Here is an 18,157-nt window from a genome sequence, read left to right on the forward strand (position 1 = left end):
AAATGGAACACAGTCAAACCCCATATAAATTGACCAGACCTCTTCTTAAAGTCACCTGCTGTTCCTGTTGATGCCAGTTCCAGAATGGAAAGTATGTGAAAGCTGATCTGCCTGACCAAATTGGCACATTTAGAACATAGATTGAGTGGATCTGGGCAGTGTTCAGCGTGTTCATGTAGTTGCTTCGCTTTCACACCCACTTCAAAACTCAGCATAGCTTTACCATGCCACTGCTCCAGTGCAGTATTGGTAGCTTTGAGATGGCATGGCAAATGTGGATGGAGTTGGAAGCTGGGGGTGTGATCAATTCTGCATTGATCTGAGCCCTATTCAGGCATTATGATATGTCTGAATAGGGTGGACTAGCACAAGCACAAGGGATGCAGACCCACCCCCTCAGCCCTCACAACCCCATGTTAAACAAGGAGGTCTGCAGCAGGTTTCTGCTCCAAGGAGCTGGATTCTACATATAGGCCCTGGCCCCCAACTTAAGCTGTTCGTCCCTCTCTCTGACTGCACCAGCAGGTAGTGTATTAGAGCAACCAGATGTGAAGTGACAGTGGTATGTATTGCAGCTCCTGTTTATATTTCTGCCCTTGCAGTGATCTACCTTCTATTTTTAAATTGACTTTCTCAACATATATTTTTATACACACACAACACACACACAACACACACACACACAAACACACGTATATATATATATATATATATATATATGAACATACACACACACCACCACCACCAGTTACTTTGTTTGTTTCAAAGTTTTTGACCCTTGATCTAGAGTTGTGACTGACTCAGGATGGTGGAATTTCTTCAAAAGCAGCTAATTTTTGTGTGTATTGTATGGTATTTCAAGCTTGCCAAGTCCTGCAAATATAAGCACTTACATTACGTAACAGTAGAACTTAAATTAATGTTACAAACCTGCATATCGCAAATTTAAATTCCTTTTCATGGGTGGAAGATAATTATTGAAATTTACCTTTGGTGATCAGTGAATCCATAAACTGGGTTAATGAAGGAGAAAATACATTCAAAATATTTGAAGCCCTGTTCTAATCAACTATGACCTCTTAATTTTCCTTTCCTCCTGGTCTTCACTTCAAATTCTTTAGACTCTGCCAATAAACAAACAAATACGTGCTAGTGCCTTTCTGCAGCCTGAGCTAAGGTCTATTGAAATAAGTGAAATATTCTTTCTTTATGTGATTTGGTCCAATCACCTATAACATTGTCCCCAAAATTTACTGAAGCCAAACAAAATAACTTTTGTTCAGATGTTCAAAACATTTGTAAGAAGCCTTTTTGAATACAAATAAATAGAGGTGTGTAGATTTGGTGGATTTTTGATATAAACAAATTTACTGGCAGAGTTGAACAGAAATCTTGCATTCTATGATGATGCTTCTTCCTGGGTTTTTGGTTTTTTTTAATTGTGGGGGAAACTCACATACTTTGGTGCTTGTATTTTTCAAAATACAAACCTACAAAAGCAAGGAAGGTTTACATATATTTATGTGGTCTTCTATGAGCATTCACAGATAGGAGTTTTCACATCACCTGAATACAATGCTTATAAATGGAGCCAGTTCACACATTCATCAAGTGATGAGAAATCAAGTGATGCTCATGTATGTCTAAGCCAGCCTCAGGTCTTCTGTTGATGTGCTAGTCCATTCAACATCCTGTCTGTAATCATGACAGTCGCTGATGTCCCAAATGGAGGGAGAGAGAACATCTATGAGTCATAAGCCAAAATACTTCAAAAATTTGAGAGCCTAGGAACCAGCAAGCTAGTTCTATCTAAGTTTTTAAAATATATTTTAACTCCCATTGTATTTCTAATTAAGTCTTAAACTGCCTGAACAACTTCTTAATTTTTGATCTGAAATGATAAAAACTTTCCTCCCTCCCTCTTCCCTGCATAGATTTCCTTCTCTCTTATCTTGTCAGCATTAATAATGGTGTAATGTTAGACCTGCATGATGCTAATCATAGTTAATATTAACCAGGGTTTGCAAACCAGTTTCAAACATTAGCTTCAACATCCATTTAAAAGCTAACCCTGATTAGTGTCAGTGTAGACAGTGTAGACATAATGCTAAAACATGCTTAATGTTGAGGATGGGGGATTTTCATGGGAGAGGTACAGGATGATGGAGGAAGACTGCATGGACCCTCGGTCCATTTCCAATTTCTTGACCTTGGGTAAGAGTTGGGCAGCATGCTTTTGCTCCAAACCTGTGCAGACCCTTTTTTCTTAATTGCAATCAACTAAAGTAGAAACATAAAGGACAGTATGAAAAACAAAGTGAGAGAAGGGGAACTGTTCAGGCAAGTTTGTTGAGATGTTGATGTACTGCCTGCTGTCCATGTGGTATGAAATGTTCCATTGGTTCAGGAACTTGCTTTATATCATGTGATCCTCAAAGCTGAAAAATGTCAGAAGCCCCCCCCCCCCTTTGAAAATTGAAGCCACAGACCTAAAATAAGCTGTTTCCAGGAGCACTGATGGAAAATGCCTCTGGCTGATAGTAAATATTCCCAAGCAATTTTCAGGTTTGATTGCTTAATGTCTGTAAATCATCTCTATAGAAGGGCTTCAGCTGTATAGAAAGGTCTGATTCAGAATTGCTAAGAAACTGTTGAAAGATTTCTAGTGTATTGAATGGATCTGGAATTAGTATTCAGTCTTGAAGGAGTGGAGGCTGTGTATATCATATAAAATACAATTTTATTATATGTTCATTATTTTCCTATCTTTGAAGAATGTTTTGAAGTCACTTGTATCTTTTGTTTTTCCTGATAAAACATGGGTGGGCAACTTTGGGAGGTCTGGGGGCCATTTTAGTCCCCTGGAACCCCATCCTGCAGTGTCAGTTTCTAAAAAAAATGTGTCTTTAACAACTGTGGAGCACCAAAAGGGTAAAAATTAGCTCATTTGCAAACAAGCTAATTTTGACCCTTCTGGTGCTTTGTAGCTGCTATGGATGCCTTTTTTTAAAAAAACAAATTCGGGTAAATTTGGGAGCAGGGTGCAGGCAGCCTGTGGCCTGCAGGTTGCCCACACATTATAGAACCTAATGTGATTTTTAGATTTTAAAAAAAGTTATCAATGTGATATTTAGTTGAGTTCTAATTCTTCTATATGAGTCTTCCCCAACCTGGTGCCCTCCAGATGTGTTGGACTACAACTCCCATCATCTCCAGCCAGGACAGACAATGGTCATGAATAGCCAATTCATTATGGATGGATTTTTCTTGTCACAGAATACCAAATGTGCAAATTTTAAATTAATTTTTTTTTAAAGGGAGATATATGCAAACCTGATTAGTATTAACCCGATTTAAATCAAAAGGAAAACATAGAGAATTTCTCCCTAAGTACCTCAGGTCTAAACTACACAAGTGCAAAATACAGACTTTTAGAGATGGCTTAAAATACAGATGGTTCTTCTTCGTGCTCTCTGTGCATCACATATATGAGCTCTGTGCCTGCGTGAAGACTCGTTTGGGAAGCTTCCAAGTTGAGCAAGTTTTTTGGTGGGAACCCCTCCCCCACTGTCCATATTATATACTGTGCAGGTTCCCACCTTCCCCTTAGTTCCTTTTCAACTGCCTCAGGGTTATTTCGTAGGGAGCTTCTTCGACAATTTTTTCGTCAGCGCTGAGTCTTTTTTTTTTTTTTTGCCTCTTTCTACCTTTCTTTTGCTTCTATCTAAAAAAGAAAAAAGGAAGAAGGTTAGAGAGGATGACAATTGTGATCTCCTCAGCCACGATGCACCTCGCAGCCTATGGCCCCAAAGCCCCCTTTTCGAAAATGTACTACTTGTGGCAGTAAAGTGCCCTCTTCAGACAGTCACTCTCTCTGCCTGCTTTGTCTAGGTTCCCATAAAGTGGAGTCTTGCCATCACTGCCAATCTTTATCAAAGCAGGCTCGCAAGAATAGGGCAGATTGATTAAAAGAGATCCTTTGGCAGAGGGTCCTTCAGGCAGTAGACATGCCTAAGGCCCAGACACCTCGTTAGCAGTCCACTGTTGCTCTTTCAACAAGCATGAAGGGGACGGCTTCTACGACTCAAGCCTGTCCCCTTCCATTAACTATGGAGCTGGTTAGAACAGATCCACCTACACCAGGTAGGACTCTTAACTCTCTCAGTGGCCAGAAAACTTTGGAAAAAGGCTAGGTGCTCCAAACCAGCTACGGACGCACTGGAAAGGGAAAACAAGAAGAAAGCCTCTAAACAGTCAGAGAAGGAGAGGGACATTCCGCCTCCTCCTCCTCTGCTTAAATCTCCTATATGTACTGTGGCCTCACCACAGTACATATGTGGTGTACCACTCAAATAGTGGTTTTGGACCCGGCTTCTACGGCCTCTGAGGGTGAAGTGTGGGACACGCCGCTGCCTCCACCCCGTCCAGCTCCACCACTTTGAGCACAAAGATCTTGGTCTCTGACGCTGGGCTGTCAGGATGCACAAATATAGTCTCCTCAGTACCAGCCTATTTTGTCTCCTCGACAAACTGCCTTGCCTTCTCGATACCGATCTCCAGATTGATACCATACAGACTACTGGTGTGGACAATATGACCAACATTGTTCTTGCTCTCCATCCCGTGAATGGGATCGGTATCCTGATTGGTCTTCTTCCCCATGTAGATCGCGGTGAGATGAGGATTGGAGACTTAGAAGCGATTGAGACCTTTTCCTTGATTGTTCTCATTTTTTGGGAGCAACCTCTCCATCCTTTACTCCTTTTCAACCTGACCAGGTTTCACAGTCAGAAATGCAAGATGCTTTCTTACCTCCTCCTCCGATACTGAGACGTACTACCTCCATAATGTTACAAGAGTCCCGTCGGGATCGTCCAGCTCCTCCTCCAATTCCATCCCAGGGTACTGCAGAAGTGACACAGACACAACCTGCAGTTCCATCGCCTGAATCCGGAGAGGATATCAATCAGATTCCTCCTCATATTCCTCTGTTCCTCCTTCCGTTTCTTCTCCAGATGAGGTACTTGGAACAAGAGATAGAGCATCACCATTAGAGGATATGGGGCATTTTTCTGAGCAGGTGGTTAGAATGGCTCAATCCCTGGGAACTGAGGTACAACAACCTGCAGAACAACTCCATGATCTGGTGTTTGATGCCGTCATGACGGATGTGTCTAGTCCCGTAGCCATTCCTTTTCTTCCAACGCTTCTACACACAGTTCAGCAGACATGGAAAACACCTTCATCCATGGCCCTGACTTCTAAGAGGTTCGAATCCATTTAATGGGTTCAAGAGATGGATGTCCCTTTCCTCTTTTCACATCCCAAACCGAATTCGATAATTGTGGAGTCTACTCAGGGCTGCTTTCAGAAATCACATGCTTCCCCTGTAGATAAAGAGGGCTGTAAGTTAGATCTGGTGGAATGCTGTCTCTACTACTTGGCAGCATTGGGACTTTGAGTCTCAAACTACCAGGCTATGATGGCCAGATATCAATTGTTCCTTTGGGAAAAGATGGATTCACTTAGTGCCTACCTCCCTGAGGATCAAAGAGAATTAGCAAGAATGTTTCTTGTGGAGGTGTCCAAATTATCTCGCCAGCAGATAAATATGGCTCATCACCAGGCTGACTGCAATGCGAAGGTGATAGTTAGTTCCATGGCCTTAAGGCGACACACTTGGCTTTGCTCTGCAGGTTTGACTCCGGAGGCCCAGTCGAGAATAGAAGATCTACCCTTTGATGGAGAGGGATTATTTAATGCGAAAGCCGATGATCAAATGGATTCCATACAGAAAGCAAAAACTACTGCTTGGAAAATGGGTAATTGGTCAAGTGCAACAACAACAGCAGCATACCTTTTGCCGTCCCCGTCATTGGTACCGACAACACCAACCATATGCCCCTAAGCAATCTGGGGATCAAGCACCTCGATATCAACCTCACCAACAGCAAAGGAAAACCTATCCTTTTACTACGTTTCAACCAAAAACGTAGGGTGATGGATCCGCTAAATGTCGTCCTTGACTCTGGTCTTTTTCCTCTGTGCACCAACCCTTACAACCTACCTTTTGGGGATCTCCTGAAGACTTTTTATCCGATTTGGGCAGGAATAACATCAGACAAGTGGGTACTAGTGATTATTTGCAGAGGATACAAAATAGAATTCAACACCCTTCTGCCGTTAGGGTCAGTATGGACCACACCATCCTTGAGAGCCCTACAGGAAGAAACGTGATAAAGAAAGGAGCTATTCAGCGCCTTCATCCAAAGCTCGGTGCTCAGGGCTTTTTTTCCAGGTGTTCCACCATTCCCAAACAAGACAGAGGCCTTCGTCCTATTCTAGATCTTCACAACTTGAACAAATTCAGCACTACCAAGAAATTCAGAATGACAACACTAGCCACTCCTTCGAAAGGGCTCGTGGTTCACCACAGTCAATCTCAAGGATGCATATTTCCACATAGCAACAGAAAAATCATACAGGAAGTTCCTCCATTTTGCCATCGGCCCAGAAATCTTCCAGTTCAAAGTTCTTCCATCGGCTTATTGACAGCCCCACACATCTTCACCAAGTGTATGGCCATGGTTTGTGCTTACCTCTGTATCAAGGACATAGAAATCTACCGGTATCTTGAGGATTGGCTTTTGGTGGATGTCTCCCAGGAAGCCCTATCTTGAGCTCTTGTGGTTGTTCTAAACCTCCTTCAGGCACCAGGACTCAGGATCAACAGGGAGAAATCCTATCTGACTCCCACACAAAGAGTACAGTTCATAGGGGCTATTCTCAATCCAAGACTGTCTGGGCATATCTCCCCTCAAATCATGTCATAGACTTGATCAATCATGACATGTCAATATTTGTTGAGCACCACACCATGGCACGTACCATTCAATGTCTGCTAGGCCACATGGCAGCAACGGTGTCAGTCATGGAATGGGCTCGACTGTGGATGAGGCCTTTACAAATTTGGTTCATTTGGACTTTCAACATCACCGACAATCCCTTTATGGTCACCCTCACAGTACCGGAGGAGGTAACTTCCAGCCTGACATGGTGGATGAATTCCACACATCTGATCCAGGGGATTCCCTTCCTCCCCTCTCCTCCTTCCAGGGTCCTGATGATAGATGCTTCCTTACTAGGTTGGGGAGCTCACTGCAGACCTCTACAAACGCAAGGCCTATGGTCCTCCACAGAGACTACCTTCCACATAAATTTCCTGGAGTTAATGGCAGTTTGGAAGGCCTGCCTTCGAGCCATATCTCCTACATCGACATATTCAGATTCTCATGGACAATACAGTTTTATGGTACTTAAACAAGCAAGGGGGGATGCATTCCCCAGCTCTCCTTCATCTCACCATGGCCAGTTACAACTGGGTCGTTGTGAGAGACATTTGTCTGACAGCTCTCCATATCGCTGGAGCAAACAACGTCCTAGCAGACTCTCTGAGTCACCATCACCAGTGTTCCCACGAATGGAAACTAGCCAAGACTATTCTAAAAATTATCTTCAAAAAGTGTGGTCGACCCGAGGTAGATCTTTTCATGATGCCTGGGAATGTAATTTGCAAACATGTTTTGTTCCAGAGCAGAAGTTGCTCAGGGATCACTCGGCGATGCTTTCCTCCTACAATGGAAAGGAACTCTGTTCTACCCTTTTCCTCCATTTCCCCTCCTCATGAGAGTAATTTCAAAAATCAGGGAAGACACAACACAGATTGCATCCTAATCACCCCGTGGTGGCTGAGACAACCTTGGTTCAAAATCCTGAGGGACTTGACAAAAGGACATTGTCTTCCGCTTCCACAAATAGACAACTTACTTTCTCGGGACCAAGGTCGGATTCAGCACCCCAATCTCCACACTTTGAAGCTCATGGCATGGAGGATTTGGTACCCACAGACCGCCTTCATCAATACTGACAAACGTACAGTCAATACTAGATGCAGCAAGAAAGCCATCAACATGCTGTTCCTACTCTGCCAAATGGGCAGCTTTTGTACGGTTTGCAACTGCAAACAATTGTGATCCTAACAATTGTTCACCTTCAGATATTTTATGTTTTCTCCAATGCTTATACGGTAGAGGTCTGAAATACTCCTCTGTTAGAGTGTATGCCTCAGGAATATCTGCGATGAGAGGTAATCCACAGGGTTTTTTGATTTTCACCCACCGCTTAGGCAAACAATTCTTAAGGGGACTTGGGAACTTAGCCCCTCCTCAGACTTCATTCCGCAATGGGACTTATCACTGGTACTTAACAGTCTCACATCGGTCCCGTTTGAACCTCTTGCTACCATAGACTGGAGACTCCTCTCTTGGAAGGTTGCCTTTGTGGTAGCAATTACAACCTTGAGAAGAGTGAGCGAGCTTTCTGTGTTACGTATAGACTCTCCTTATATCATTTTCCACAAGGAAAAGGTAATACTCAGGCTGGACATAGCCTTTCTTCCGAAAGTGGTGACTAACTTCCATGTAAACCAACAAATTGTCCTTCCTGCCTTTTTTCCTTCTCCAACTTCAGACTTGGAGAAGAGATTACATACTTTAGATGTCCGAAGAGCCCTGGCTTTTTATAAGTCAAGGACTGAGTCATTCTGTCAGTCACAGCAGTTATTCATATGCTACGGAGGGCATAGTAAGTGTTTGCCACTATCCTCCCAGGGACTAGCATCCTGGATTGTACAGACTATTTGATTAGCGTACCAAATCTCGCAAAGAGACCTACCACCTCAGATCCAAGCGTATTTGACACAGGGAGTGGCGACTTTGACAGCCTTTGCAAGAGGAGTGCCTCTGGTATAACTGTGAAAGGCGGCTACCTGGTCTAAACCCTCTACTTTTATAAGGCACTATAGGCTGGATGTTGGGCCTCAATCAGAGCCTTTGGCAGGACTGTGCTGTCATTGGTACTGCAGTGAGACACTGACCCACCTCTGGTAAGTCAGCTTGTTATTTGCCCATATCTGTGATGCACAGAGACCACAAAGAAGAAAGACAGGTTGCTTACCTGTAACTGTAGTTCTTTGAGTGGTCATCTGTGCATTCACACAACTCTCCCACCTTCTCCACTTCGGTGTCAATGTCTTTTCTTATTGGTACCGAGGTGTTAGTTCTCCTCAGTCTCAAGATTGTGATTGCGGTCTCAAGGAACTGAGGGGAAGGCGGGAACCCGCATGGTATATAATATGGATGGTGGGGGAGGGATTCCCACCAAAAAACTTGCTCAGCTTGGAAGTTTCCCGAACGAGTCTCTGTGCAGGCGCAGAGCCCATATGTGTGAATGCACATGACCGCTCAAAGAACTACCGTTCTAGGTAAGCAACTTGTCTTTAGCTACGACAGTGGAATGGAACCTGCACGTTTACCAGCAGTGTATTTTGGAGTGTCACATACTAGGGACAAACTATTGGAGATGGCCTCTGTCCCCTGCTTGTCAGCTGTATTTGGCTGGTTGCTGCTAGAAAAAGAATACTAGATCTTTGTCTGATTCAGCAAGGCAGTTCTTGTGGACATCTGTTGAGATTTAGCTCAAGTATAAACCTTTGTACATAAAATGCATTTACAATGTATCCATTTTTGTGGCTTAGGCACAAATACCACTATAAACCAGCCATTTATTTTTGTATCAGGAGGTAGTGAGTGGTGTGCTTATGTCCCTGATTAATGGCTGATACTTTCACTTTTGTTGCTCTCTTGTTGGTGCTACCGCTTGACTGAAGGATGGAGTTACCCTGAAATCTGGTGGTGTTTTGTTAGCCAGGGTTGCATTGTAGCTTAAATAGTTGTATTGTGGTTGCAACAAGTGGCCAAGCAGGTTGTAGTGGATGACATGCAAATTCCCAGTATAGGATACATGTTACTTCTACAGATTTTTCAGCATTTACCTGAGGAAGGAATGGGTGTATGTCAATCAGCACAGTTCTTCAGATGCATTAGATATGCCTTCTCTGTTAGTGGGACATTCCACCTGTTCCCCTCAAGGCTTTAGGTTTCATTTTATTCCTCTCTACAACACAGTAGAAGGCCATTGATGGAGGTGGGTGAGATGGATGTTTGCTTATGAGATTTTTCTTTTGCAGACAGCCAGTACCTAGATTTTGTTTTCATTCATAAGTCTTAATTTTACAGCCTCTGCTAATTTAAAGAATGTTTAGTTGATTAACTAGTTCAGAGGCAGATTGATCAATTACTTAATAAATTAAATTTAAATAAATTTGCTTGTTACTAAAACCTCAATACAGGTTTGACTTTCTCACATATAGAAAGTACGGGGGAGAACTTAGTTTAACAACTACTACTAACTATTAGAAGGAAATACCATCTTCAATATTTTCTATTTCATTTCCTAGTACAGTAACATACTAGAACTAATGTAGCCTTAAAAAAAATTAACAGGTGTTCCCTAAACATGCAGATACACCAATAAAAATTTGCCTCCACCAATTGAATATTTAGTTGATCATTCTACCAGTTGAGGCTTACAGCCCATTTTAATTATAACCGAATTTGGGGTTAGGAAAGCATCTCCCAGGTCAGTTTGTCTGATGGCTCCTGTGAACAATTTTATGGCTTACTTGCTTGAACTTGGGTTAATGACTTAATTTTAATGTAACGTTTGGTGCCTGCAGTGTGATTTTTTGTTGTTGAAATAGATTCATAGACTCATAGGGTTGGAAGGGGCCTACAAGACCATCAAGTCCAACCCTTTGCTCAATGCAGGAGGCCTGATTCCCAGGTGGTCTCATCCAAGTACTAACCAGGGCTGACCCTGCTTAGCTTCCGAGATCAGACAAGATCAGGCACATCGAGCCCTAGACCTGCTCCCTTTAGTGTGTATAGCTGGTGAGTGTACTCAGAAAGGCTTATACACATATCTTTTCTGGGGCCAGTCCTGTGAGCTGTTAAATTTTGCCCATAGGATTATCCCTGGGAAACATACATAAAAAATAATATCTGTGATCATGAAATTGCTTCAAAAAGTCCTCATTTCTTGATCATCAATCATTTTATCACAATTGGGCCTAAGTTCAAGTTTCCTTACAGTATTTTCTTGTTTTATAGGTTCCTGTGGCATAATGCATCTTGCTTATTCCTTATCTAGTTTTGGCATGATATAATCTGGAATAAATGGCGAATCTGTTAAAGGTATTTGGGTACTACAATTAAAGGGTTGAGGAAACTCAGTGCCTCCTTTGGCAATCACCTGTTTGTTTATAGCCATATTAGAGAATCTCATGTTTTCTACAGAACTGTGACTATGACAGCCTTTACCAATGGCTAATATACTACAGGAATGGACAGAGCTCAGTGGCAGACCACATGTTTTGTATGCAAAATATCCCTGGTTTGATCCACAGCATCTCCAGGCAGGGATGGGAAAGACCCCTGTCTGAGAGCCACTGCCAGTTATTGCAGGCAGTATTGGGCTAGATGGACCGCTGGTGTGACTCAGTATAAGGCGGCTTCCTATGACCCAAGTATAGAGTACAGGGAACTATTTGGTCAACTGATCAATAGGATTTTCCTGCCAAGTGGAAAGGAGATGTTTACCATATTTACATCCCTGATCAGACACCTGTGGAAGCAGAGGCATGGTAAGAATTCTCGCCATTTGGCAGATTTTATTTATTTATTTATTTATTTATTTATATTGTGTTGGGTCCAGATGTAGTCATGCTTCAAGTAGACCCATTGAAATCAATGGGGCAATTAAGTTTTACTGACTTAAGTCCCATTGATTTCAGTGGATTTATTCTAAGTATGACTCAGTCTGGATCCAACCCTATATTTTCAATCCACTCAATAATAAAAGTTTTCTTGGTGGGCTACATAAAGCTAAAATAATGAAATATTATACAAACAAATGGCAAAGTACTTGGAAATATCGCCTTAAAGTCTAAAAATAGCAAGTGGTAAATGGTAATCTGGATTCATCCCATGAATCAGATTATGGGATGATCCGATAAACCTTGGGGCATGGGGGTGCTCTGCATTCATCCACTCTTTCCCCCTCTTCCTGCTCTCCCCCTTTTCAGTCTCTGTTTGTCTGTAGAATAAAGAAGAAAAGGAGAAATCAGGAGAGGAAACCTATACATGCATGAAATACTATTGTTTATTAGACTCAACACATTTCAAATAAACATTTCCCTGGGGCGCTGTAAAAGACAATCTGTGCTCTTCGTTCTTCAAGTACCCTTTTGCAAAGTGATTCCTCATAGAATAAGCAAGAGTAATGCTTTTCGAGGGAAAGATTTCATGGACTTGCCATAGTTGGTGCCAGAGGGGAAGAGGGGCAAGTGCTCCTGTAACAATTAGATCACACACACCCCATTGCTGAATCCCTATAGGTATCTGAAGGAAAGTTACTTTTTCAAATGCTTCCTGAAATGCACTTTGCCCCCTGTGTGCCCTTCCCAATGTGTTTTTCCCCCCTGGTGCTGCCATCACCCACAAAGGGGTTTCCTGTTCTTTCCTATGAAAGGTAATGTTCCATATGTGTACAGCAGCACCTCATTGCATGCCCCAAGGAATTTCCTTCTCATAGAAGAAACAAGTCAAATCTCTAGGGTGCAACGCTCAGCGCAAGCACTGAACGTCGTTGCATAGTAGCCCCGCATCTCCAAACAACCCCAGACACTTCCAGCGTTTAATGTTTTAAGATTTTTTAAACTACCCAAATGACACCTTTGCAAGCCAATATAATTACAGAAAAATTGATGTGTGTTTATATAGACACCCCCTGTGTATTCTCGTTTTTAATGAAAGAGGGAAAAAATGCCAATAGACTAATTCAGCTTAGATTCCAAAATGAATAATTTGTTCTTACTTGTTGAAACAAACACTCAATCAGTAATGGCCCAAAACATTTTTCTGCCTGGAGCACAGCCAAAATGGTGCCTTTCCCTTTGTCAGGGCCAACACTTTAAACAATTCTTGCTGCAGTATTCAGCCACCAGCTCCTGCTGTCACCTGCAGTGGTGCCTGAAGCCGGCCTTGTTTCTTTAATGTTCCTCACAGTATATTAATTCCCCACCCCCGATACACACACATCCACTTCCTAAAAGGCTATTACTAAGTGGTCAGGGATAGGGAACCTCAGGTCTGGGGCCAAATCTGGCCCTCTAGGTTTCCCCAGATGGCCACGGCCCCTTACCTTGGCCCCGCCCCATCCTCCCAACCACCAGTCATTTGGTGGTTTCCCAGCTTTTGTGCCAATTTCCCCCCATTATAAAAGGCTGAAATGCCTCTCCTAAGGCTTAGTTATTGGCAGTAAGAACTTGAAGCTACAGTGTGCTTATATTTTTTTGTATTTTTGGCCCCACCCCTTTTGCCCTTGGTGCTGCCCCCTTTGCCTTTAGACCTGCCTGCCACTGGAATGCGGTCCCTGAGAGCTTCGCCAAAACAGAGTTCTGCTCTCTGGCTGAAAGAGGCTCCCCACCCTTGCAATAGCTGTAAAATAATCGAACCCAAACCAAACCATATAATCTGTAATTTAATGTCTAAATGGTTTCCTTTGCTGGAGTCAGAAAACCCTGACATTTCCTGTTCTTGCGACTTCTATAAATCTCAGTGGGTGCATTCACACAGTTATGGGAGGAGGGTGGATAGCGGAACCAATTCTGCGGGGAGGGGTAAGGGAACCACGACGCATGTACCCCACCCACAATTGTGGAACCACTCAGGGCAGTGTGGTTCCTGTGCTGGCCTCCTGCCTCTGCAACTGCATATCCCAGCAGCGGTGGTGGTGGGAATTGGGTTGTACTGGTTACTCCAGCCATTGCTATGCGACGGTGACCATAGAGATCGCCCATACTGGCTAGAGAGTTGCCAGAAGTTCCAGACGCTCTAGGCAACCATTTCTGTGGTCACCAGGATTTATCCACGGAGCTGCTGGATTTATCCATGCATCGATGTACAGATGACATGGTAAGCCACCCCAGGGCCCCTTACCCCCACAGCAGAGGGTGGATAATGAGGGTGGGTAATTTACCAATCCTGGGGGACGCGGATACTGTGGTTCACTTCCGAATGCGACCCATGATGTGTGAGCATTATGTGTGAATCCAGCCAATGACTTTTCAGATTAAGTTGTTCACACACACAAAACCACTTATCTAAAGAGAGCATTTTGTTGAACTGTCCGATTGCCCAAGCACCTCAAAATTGAAGTGCTACAGCTGGAGAAAACAGGGGTTTTGGAAGATGCTGTAGTCTGTGCAATTTTTTCATATTAAATTGTTTCCTTAGTCCATCACAAAATATATTAATCTACTGTAAGGCAATGGACTTATTTCTCAACCTTCTTTTTCTTCCTACCAAATAATCAACACTTATCACCTTTATAATAGCTGGTTAATAAAAGACAAAACAGGTATTTGCCTCACTATTGTGACCATGGGACTAATTAAAACATTCCCCGTCCATTTTTAATAAGCATTTTCTGTCTAACAGCAGTAAATTAGCTAGGACTCTTAGTTCCTTAAATCACAAATGACCCATACAGAGTTGGGAATAATCAGCTGATGTTAAAATTGAGGTTCTTCCCATGCATGCCCAAAGATTAATACTTTAAGATTATTGGCTTCTTTCTACTCAGAATCCTATAGAAGTACTCAACAAACTGAATAAGAGACAAGATTTCATTTCATTTCATTTATTACATTTCTATACCGGCGAATAGCTGAAGCTCCCTGGGCAGTTTACAAAGATAAACCCTTAAAAATACATTATAAAAACCATGTATATATAAAAACATATAAATGAACAGCACACCCAGACACCCACATATATTTAATACAATTTTAAACAAATTGAAGATGTCCACATCTTGGCCAGTTGTCTGTGAAAATAAATTACCTCTTTTTCTAAGATAGGATAGGTTGCATGTACTTCCCTCTACCCTCCCATGGTACCTTTATGTGAGCATGACACACAATTAACCATGTTTGCTGTGTAGCCAGAGTCTACAGCAGTGGCTTGTAATTAGAATATCAGTATATGCAAATATAGGATGCTCTGTTAAGGCTTAAATCCTTTTCCCAGTTACTTGGGAGTAAGCCCCTTTGAGCTTGCTGGCACTTCCAAATAAACATGCATAGGGTCCAACTGCACATTGTTCCATGTGGCAGTTGTCGTGTGAATAGGCTTGCCAGCTTTTCATTCAAAAAAATGCTGGTTCCTAAAAGAGGAACATTGGGGGTGGATCCAAATGCCCAACACAATTGGAGGGTCATAATTGTGCATGTAATGGCTTTTTTGACCCCAGAACTGGTTATCCGGTCAGACTAGCACAGCACAGGCTAGTGGGTGACTATTAGTGAGTTGTTTGTGGTGGCACTCCCCATGGATTGGGTCATTTGCTCTGCATCATCTCTAAAGGCGGTGTTGTGTTTTTGTTTTGTTATTTTTAAATCTGGTGGTGATGTGGAGTAAATTACCTGGGTGAGCCTAGATCTGTCTACTGCTTCCACTCCTCGCAACACCTCATAGATTTTCTGTGCACAGAGAGGGCAGCAATCCTTTGACTCCTGAACAGAGGCAATTTCTTATTAAGAGTAGGCAGTGGCATCCTCCCCAGAGCCCCACATTCTTTTGCCTGTCTACAGATCCCCCCCCAAACTCACATGTTCGCATTGTGCAGCTTCTTCAGCTTGAAGCAAGTGAAATCACCTGTCTTTCCATTGTCAGTTGTTGGCTGCTGTGCACACATCCATGCCTGCTTCGTGACTCACAGCTCATCCCTAATGCACAATGAACATGCTCAGGATTCTCCATTAGAGTGACTTCTAGATGTCTTTCATAGACTTTAGGCAGAGCTTTCCTCCTGGATGCTCATCTCAATCCCCTAGTTTTGTTCTGATTGCTTCTCCCCACCACACCTCGAGTCAATCAGGACACAGCAGTTTGTTAATTCATAAATGATGCCCCCAATCACTGAGGTTGCTGCATTCCTGAGTGACTCATTCCAAGGCCAGTCACCTATGTGTAAGAGGGGGAGGAGGACTGCAGCAGCAAATAATGGGAGGGACAGACTGCCAGACAGCAATACAGTTGCTGTGGAGTTGGAGCTTTTGTTGATTCTGGAGGACAGGAGGTGTATAAGCAGCCAGTGAGTGAGTGACTCCTTGTTACTTTTTGACAATTAACATTGAGTATTCCCCCACCCATGGACTTGAGCACACTCCGTGAGAGAGCGCAGGACAAGAAGGCCTGGCGTGCTATGGTCCATGGGGTCATGAAGAGTCGGACACGACTGAACAACAACAACTCCCCCGCCCACCACCCAAACAAAGGTTCACTATAATATATGGGCTCTTGCTTTGCCCTGACTCCCATCAAAATGGTAGGTAGTTAATTGGAAGGAAAGTGCTTCACCAGCTGCCTTTGAACTTGAGGCCATATTGTGTTCACACCCGTCTCATTCTGATACATAATAGCTACAAAGAACAATGTACACAGAGGTGTTCTTCCATCTCCCATTTTAGATGATAATCCCAGAAGGAGTATAAAAGTTCGGACCATCCTGCCCACAAGTCAACAATTTACCAGTTAATCCAAATACGGTGAATCTAGTACAATCTCATTTCAATTGTATCCCATGGTTGCAATTAAAGGAAAGAACCTCCTATCTTAACAGGAGCACTGAGGCAAATGATTTACCCTGAATTTGTATTAAGTATGTGACCTTATTTTGTGTATTTAAATCAGCGGTAACTCTGCTGCCCTAAAACTTCCCTCCTGCAGAATAATCGAGTTTCTCGCTCTCTCCCCCCACCCCCAAATGTGGAATTGGATTCCATTTTCCTGTCTGTAAACATAACTCACATGGGAAGCTAGTGCGTTTGGAAAAGGTTTAAAGGATGAGGTTAAAGAGCACAGTTTGTGTTTTGAAGCTAAGGGCAACTTCTAGGTTTATCAGCACTTTAAAAAACAAATTATTCATTACTACCAGTTCACACATGCCACAGGAAACACAGCTTTAAGGGGAAGAACAGCACAAGCCCTGGCAACAGTTGTAATGAGTTGCCGTCTAAAACTCAAACCGCATTCAAGTTCCTTGTCCTGCCCTACTGAACAGTGTTAGTCACAACACACACCCTTTACCACCTCAAGACTAAGATCAAGGTTAATTCAGTACTGGGTAGAACAGGAGCTGTTTGTGCACACAATGCCATCCATCACTTTGTGGCTTTTTTGAGCCTCTTCTTTATGTATCCCAATCACTCCCCCTCTACAATGCTACCTATCAGGCCTCACCTACTTTATGGAATGGGTTCTTTTGTCTGTCTCCTTTAGAGAGAAAAAAATACCTAGCTAAGCTATAGTTTTCAAACAGCTTGTCCTGGAGTTTCATTTATATAACTGAGACCACTCAGAAGCAAATGGTTTTGGGAAAGGTTGGCACTCTCCACCCCCTTCAAGCTTCTGTACTTTATGTGGTGGGCAGCTCCTATCACCCTATCTCCATGGCAGGAAAAGTTTCACTTGCTGAATTTCAGCCTGCTGTGCAGCTCGTAAAGGCACAAAAAGAGCTCTGCCAAGAGAAAAGGCAGCAACACTGCCTGAGGACTGCTCTTATGTCAGGGGAGCGGTAAAGGATGGCCCAGCCTTTCTGCTAGAAGTCAGGGGCAGCGGATGCAGTGGAGGAAGCTTCAAAACCTATAGACAGAGAACACAGGATGGAAAAAGAATCTTAAAAGCTGTAGCTAGGGAACACAGCTGGGACTTGAGCAAGTAGGGTTGCCAGCTGACCAGCAAACAGCTGGCTTGGTGGTGGTGGTGCTAACCTATTCTGAACTCATTTGCTTCTGAGTAATCTCAGTCATGTAAATGAAACTCCAGGAAATGTGGTTTGAAAACTATAGCCTAGCTAGGTAATTTTTATTTCCTGTGCCCTTTTAACAAGCAGCTTGATCGGCAGAAATCAGCAGAGCTGCTTCTAATGGCACTGAAATGTTTGTCAGTTGCTAATGTCTGTAGATGAAATTGCTTATTAAAGGCTTAAGATCGGGCCAATAAAATTATTTGGCAACCCTACTGGCAAGAGAAGGTGTTCTAGCTAAGGGCCAGTAGCCACAAAGCAAGACATGTGAGTGGGAAGAAGAGTTGTAGAAGAGCCTTTCAAACCCCTCCCAGTGCGTGTGTTTTTC

The 18,157-nt window shown here is 43.0% G+C and overlaps 1 protein-coding gene across 7 annotated transcripts in view; it reads left to right on the forward strand.

The window, feature by feature from the left end:
* The window catches only part of COA1 (cytochrome c oxidase assembly factor 1), a 108,244-nt gene that overhangs the window by 54,436 nt on the left and 35,651 nt on the right, over window positions 1-18,157 (forward strand). For 2 of the 7 annotated variants that reach the window (XM_084857793.1, XM_084857795.1), the window contains one exon: window positions 11,070-11,153. The exons of the other annotated variants lie outside the window; for them this stretch is intronic. The gene's annotated coding sequence lies outside the window, so the exon portion shown is untranslated. The remainder of the gene's footprint in view (window positions 1-11,069; window positions 11,154-18,157) is intronic. 7 annotated transcript variants of the gene reach the window in all.

Source organism: Heloderma suspectum, chromosome 5, assembly GCF_057233095.1.
Source record: "Heloderma suspectum isolate Gila_16-S chromosome 5, 16-S_ref, whole genome shotgun sequence".
Classification (NCBI taxonomy): Eukaryota; Metazoa; Chordata; class Lepidosauria; order Squamata; family Helodermatidae; genus Heloderma; species Heloderma suspectum.